We start from the raw sequence: 6,975 nt of genomic DNA on the forward strand, positions 1-6,975 counted from the left end.
ATTGAGATTATCTTTGTTATACTGGATATATGTTTCTACTCTTATTTAAGATATTTTGTATATTGATGCAAATTTGAGGTTATTTTTGTTAGACAATACTGTGCATACATTTCTACTCTTGTTCAAGGTATTGTACCCTTACAACTTATTTAAGAAGGTAATATGAAGTTCTAGTTCTAGAAAGTTATTATTACAAACTATTTAGGATGATAAAATGCAGGTTAGTAGTTATTCACCTACTACAAGCAAATTTGTAGTCATGTTATGTATGTTTTCAAAATCAAACAGAGATATATTTTAGATAGTCATGTGATCTTCAAATAGTTCAGAGATCTACATGGCAATTAAGATGTTTTAATAACATAGGGTTCTTTTTTATGACACTGAAATATGTCTGCTCCTGGCAGCACCAAGCAACTTCAGATAAGATGATGGGCATTGAAGAAAAAACTACATATGGAGTTTACTTTCTTTGTGGCAAAAGTTAGCAACTGGGCAAGAAATTGCCCTTGCTGCTCACAGTATTCTTTCAAATTAAACAAGTAGGACACAAAAGAAAGTGACTGCAAAACTTTCCAAGACAAGGTATGGCAGTCCTTCAGAATATCCTACTTTATAGAAAAGTTTGTCAGATATTCTATGCCTGTAAGCAAAAGTTGGATGTGCTAAAATTGCAGAGGAGCCTTGGGTGGCTGCCAAGGCAGTCAGCTGTTTCTGTCATTTCTCACATTTTTTTTAGAAGTCGCTTGCTTGCACTTCCTGCTTACTCAGTTAATGTTTTTTCTCAGGTCTCTGATGGAGTTGAAGACTAGGCAGTTACAGTTTTCCTTGTTACCTAACTGAGAAAAGCAACTTACAAAAGAGGTATAGAACATAGAAGGTGGAGAGACATAAAAGGATAGTTTGGGTTGGTAGTACAAGTCAGAACAAAAAATGAATTAGTATAACACTTTGTACTCACCAAGATAGGATAGGAAATGGAGTATTTTCTCTGAATTTTTCAGAGCAAATGGACTGGACATTGTTAACATAAATATTGTCTATATATAGTTGTATATAGTTATTGTACTTATTATATGCAGTTTTTCTATGTTAACTTAAACCTTCAGTTACATTTAGACAAAATCTAAAAAATATATGATTTTTTGTGTTTTGATGAATAAAGTTTTTGTGAATATAAGAGGGTAGAATAAGCCACTAGTTAACCAAGAAGCCAAGTAGTGTTGACACGCTTGTGGCTCATGCAATTTGGGAGGTGGAAACAGTAAGTGATAAGGTGGAGTGTAGACAAGATCTCAGCTGCTTTTGAATAGAGGAAGGAGACAGGTAATAATCAACTGGCATCTCCTCCCAGTTCTCTGATCTTTCAGGTTCTTATTCTAATATTTGACTCCTGATTTTTATCGATTGTGATTATTAGATTATCACTTCAAATACTAAAATTAAAGCTATAATATATATTTAGAGGATTTGCTGCAGATCCCATAAGGGTCCTGTGCTTGTTTCTCTCTCTATGAGTTCATACAAGCTTTGCTCAGTTGATTTAAAGGAACACAAATGTGATTATGGTATCAGATTATTGGAAATGAGGACACAACGACTATTAGATATGGTTGAGGAGACAGTTTTATTGTATATATGAGGAGGAGTACAGTCAAAGGCATCTGGAAGGGTCCAGACTGAACTGAGCCAGTAGACAGTATGGGACAATGAGAAGTGAGAGAGACAGAAAGATGGGGTAAGAATGCAAGAGCAAGAGAAAAGTGAAGGAAGAGTTGGGTGGAAGGAAGCAGAGGAAAAGATCTTTGTGATCCACTGGCTGTCTCATCTGTTCAGAAAGGGAGACTGCAACAGGTATTCTGCTACAGAGTTGGAGATGAGATTCAGGGGGTGGTTTCTGGAGAAGCAGAAGGAGAGGTGAATATCTGTAGTCAGCCTACATGATTCCCTTGCAGGAGTGGCCTTTGGGTTAGTAGGAAGTACTGATAGAGTTGGGCAATGACATAAAGAAACAAGCTTGGGAAAGGAAATTAGGAGAGGAAAATTATGGAATGCACAGTAGATGGGTGCAAGTGCTCAAGAAAGGATGAGGCAGGTGATCTATTGCAGAACTAGGAGTGAGACTAGCCTGATCAGCGCTAGTGTTAAACATCCATATTCCATGATAAAACCAAATTTAAACATTATTTATCTACAAACTCAACCCTTCAGGATATGATAAAAGAAATATTTCAATCTAAGGAAGTTAACTAAAATCATGAAAACATAGGGAATAAATAGTCTCAGACGAGAAAAACCAAGAAAGGGAAGTACACACACACACACACACACACACACACATCTGCTAGCACAACTACCACCAATACCTACTACAACATTAAATTAAAAGGTATAAAATAATCATTGGACATTACTATCTCACAGTATTAAGTCCCCAATAAAAATACTTGAACTAATAGAATGGATGCAAAACTGGGAACAATTCTTCTGCAGCATATGAGAAACACACAGACAACGTCAAGGATATTTATTCTTTCTGGATAAAGTGTTGGAAAATTATATTTTAAGACAACAAGAATCAAGCTGGTATAGGCATTTCAATATCTGACAAAACAGACTTCAATCCAAAGCTAATTAGAAGAGACAGGTAAGACACTACATACTAACCAAAGAAAATAATTCACCAAGATGACATTTCAATTCTTTTTTTTTATTGAAAAAATTTTCCGTCTCCTCCCCGCCTCCCATTTCCCTCTCCCTCCCCCCCTCCTCTTCTTCTCCCCCCCCACTCCTCTCCCCCTCCCCCCACTTCTTTCTCCCTCCCTCTCCTGTCCAAAGAGCAGTCAGGGTTCCCTGCCCCGTGGGAAGTCCAAGTCCTCCCCCCTCCATCCAGGTCTAGGAAGGTGAACATCCAAACAGACTAGGCTCCCACAAAGCCAATTCATGCAGTAGGATCAAAACCCAGTGCCATTGTCCTTGGCTTCTCATCAGCCTTCATTGTCCATCATGTTCAGAAAGTCCGGTTTTATCCCTTGCTTTTTCAGTCACAGACCAGCTGGCCTTGGTGAGCTCCCAATATATCAGCCCCACTGTCTGAGTGTTTGGATGCACCCCTCGTGGTCCTGACTTCCTTGCTCATGTTCTCCCTCCTTCTGCTCCACATTTGGACCTTGGGAGCTCAGTGTGGTGCTCCAATGTGGGTCTCTGTCTCTATCGACATTTCAATTCTTAAAGTTTTTCCCCAAAACACAAGGGAGCCCAAATATGTAAAATAAACACTATCACAGCTGAGACCCACGTTGACCCTCACTTATTGATAGTGAGAGTCCCAATATACCACTCTCAACAAATTCCTGAACAAAAACATTAGCCTCCCTGTAAACACTGAATCTACATCTCTGAGGTCAGAATGTTTAACTGTTTCCTATATTTTAAATTCAACATTATCTTGTATTTGCTAATTGAAAAATAAAAAGTTAATGAACAATAAGAAACATTTGATTACATATCTGTGAAGATTTCTAGATTTGGGGGGACATGTTTGAGAATAATTAGGAAGAAGTCAGAGAAAAGGCATGAAAAACTAATTATTTGTGGCGCATATGTCAAAGATTGGAATAATTTTACAGGTAGATACAGGATAGCCAATGAGCTCATCTAGACATTGAGTACTTATTATATTGTAAAACTAAGTAGATCATAACATATCCTAAAGATGTGTTACTACTAAAATAATTCTCACGAAAATGATATTCAGTAGAGATCACACTATAGATGAATCAACATTTTAAAACTTAGAATATGGTGAAGAAGAATAAATGGAATTTATTATGAGTGGTATTTAGTATTATTACTATTATTATTATGAGTGGTAAAAATATCTTTAGTGAGGGTGGGTGCTTTTAGCTTGGGAGGCTCGCAATGAAATTCCTATGGGGCAAAAAAATATTTTAACAGGAAGTTGAGAATAGCTTGTAAGTATGAAGAGTGGGCTAAAAACTGCCAAATAGAAAATGACAAGTACACTGATCCTGATAATCTCTAGAAATGAAATGCAAGTAAGGGTAGTTCAAGGAGAAAAATATGGAAGATGAATGAATATCTGAATTCTATTCTTAACTGAGAAGTTATTTGAGGTATGGAGAACAGTAAGAAAGCTGCCAAATAGAATACAAAATAGCTAGTATATTCATCATGATTACCTCAAAAAAATAAAAAGAAAGAATAATCCAAAGGAGGGACTTAAGGAAGATAGAAACTTCTCTGAATTCTATCATGAAATGAATAGAAGAAATTAAAATATTTAAATAGGAACAACCTAAGAAGACCATGCCTTTAAATATCATGTGTGTTGTACAGACAACTTGTTTTGTGAGCACTGTATAATACAATAACCACCAGCCTGGCATGAAATAACTTGTTATGCTTTAGTGAAACAAATGTCATGAGAATAACCAATCACTTTTTATAGTGAAACAAATGTCATGAGAACAACCAACCACTTTCTGAGTGGATATAGAGCTAGATATAAAAAACGAAACCCACACCTAACACCACCATTTGGCCCAAAACCTATGCTAGACATGCCAAAGTCCCTAGCAAAGAACCTACCACCATTTTACTGCTAAATGGACATAGTATTAAACCAATTTGCAATGATTTATTATTACAATGCTCATAATTTAGTGCATCTCATAGTCCTCATAAGAGAAGCTTCTTTTTTGCAGAAGTTAGTAATCAGCACACCACTTGTCAACATGCAGAGAATTAGATACTACGGAACTTTCAACTCTACACGGGATGTCTATATTATTCCTCCTTCTCTTCAAGCTTAGGAATTGAGAAAGAGTAGATAGAAAGATTGTAAAACCCAGAACTAGTAGAAAACAAAGAAACCTTGTTTCATACACAACACAATGGGGTAGACATGAACACATGGTCGCCGTGTCAGTATGTCTAAGATCAAACCATACAAAATCCCAGCATGGAGATGGGAGGTGAGATGAAGTGCATCCACAACTGAGAAGTTATTTGCAGTTGGTATCTTCCAGGAGAATTGGAGTCAACTTTCTTTAAGGATTTGGTCTTTGATAGGATAACCATCTTTGGTGAATGTCTATACAGAAGAGGGTGGGCAGAAAGCACCCAGCATTATATGACAGAAAAATGGAGTTGGCTGTGTAGGAGAAGGAAATAAAGAACTGGAAGGAGCTGGCGGGAGAGGATAAACATAATCTAATTGCATTGTATAAAATTCTCAAAGACACATTTAAAAACACACTCACAAAATTTAAATGTAATAAGATAAAATACAAATATATATATTGGGAGGAAAAGGAGATGAGCAGGAAAGGAGAAATAAGAAGGCTAATAATCAAACCTGAAATGGTTGTCACATTTGTCTTGCATGATCACTATTATTATATTGTTTTGCAAAGCAACCAATCTATGAAAATATTTTCTTACCAAGCTTTCTCTTTAGTGCATCCTTAATCTCATTATTCCTGAGACTGTAGATGAGGGGGTTCAACATGGGGATCACCACCATGTAGAACACAGACACCACTTTGTTCTGGTCTGTGGAATAGCTGGACTTGGGCATCACATAGATGAAGGTGATGGTTCCATAGTAGAGTATGACTGCAGTTAGGTGGGAGGTGCAGGTGGTGAAGGCCTTGTGGCGTCCCTCAGTAGAATGCATCTTCATGACAGTAATGAGGATACGGGAATAAGAGATGACTATGACAAACACTGTGATCACAGTAACTGACCCAGCTGAAAATGCGGTAACAACTGTAGAGACACTGACATCAGAACAGGAGAGTTCCATTAAAGGAGCATAATCACAGAAAAAGTGATTGATTCTATTTGGTCCGCAGAAGAGAAAAGAGAAAAAGTATACTATAGCAATGGAAGCATTAAGAAAACCCCCTGTATAAGATCCCACAACCAGCTGGATACAGACTTGTGTGGACATTTTGGATGAATAAAGCAGTGGGTTGCTGACTGCCATGAAGCGATCATAAGCCATGGCAGCCAGAAGGAAGCATTCAACTGTCCCAAAGAAATCAGCTAAACTGAATTGGATGCCACACCCAAGGAAGGAGATGGTGCTTGGACTGACCAGGAAGTTGACAAGCATATTGGGAGTGACAGAAGATGAGAGGCCTATGTCAGTAGAAGCCAAGTGACTGAGAAAAAAGTACATGGGGTGATGGAGCTGGGAAGAGACTCTGATGAGGAGAATGGTGCTGAGGTTCCCAGACACGGTGACCAGGTAGATGCACAGGATGATGGTGAAGAGGATGACTTTAAGGACTGGGTCATCTGTCAGGCCCAATAAAATGAATTCTGTCACTGCAGTGTGGTTTCCCATCCTCCAAGAAAGCCATGGGACATTGTAGTTGCTGTCAGATCAACACTGTGATGGATTTATTGCAGGAAAAAAATTTATGAATAGGTCATTTTATTTCATTTAACACATACATGGAGAGCATTATGAATTACTTCAAAATTATTTAAAGAGAAGTGTTAGAAATATGCTATAAATAATGTGTAATTATTATTTATATTATACATAATAAAATATTCTTATGTCCTTAAAGATTTAAAGTTATGAGACTTTGCTTGGTGAGACTTTATTTCAGACAAAGCTTTTCGTCACCAAGCCTGACTCCCTGAGAGCCAAAGTTTGATTGCTGGAGCTCAAATGGTGGAAACGTGAGTCAGCTCCTGAATGTTATCATTTGGCATTTATATATATGATATGTTTACTGCCCCATTTTGTTTATACAAATAAAAATAAATATACAATAATATGAATCATAACAATGTATTTATTATAAATGTACCATTTCTAATAAGGCTTAAATGTAAAAGCATAGTATTATTTAATGAAGATTTCAATCCTTACTAAATATTAAAATTTTATGTTTTTCTGTTTTCATGTCTATGATCCATTGATCTGTTTTAATA

The 6,975-nt window shown here is 36.9% G+C and overlaps 1 pseudogene; it reads right to left on the reverse strand.

Annotated features, from left to right (window-relative positions):
- Window positions 1-5,446: 5,446 nt before the first annotated feature.
- LOC121457718 lies at window positions 5,447-6,399 on the reverse strand (annotated as a pseudogene).
- Between the last annotated feature and the right edge of the window lie 576 nt (window positions 6,400-6,975).

The sequence above is a fragment of the Microtus oregoni genome, unplaced genomic scaffold (genome assembly GCF_018167655.1).
Source record: "Microtus oregoni isolate MIOR12 unplaced genomic scaffold, Mior012 000016F_ref0000370, whole genome shotgun sequence".
NCBI lineage: Eukaryota > Metazoa > Chordata > Mammalia > Rodentia > Cricetidae > Microtus > Microtus oregoni.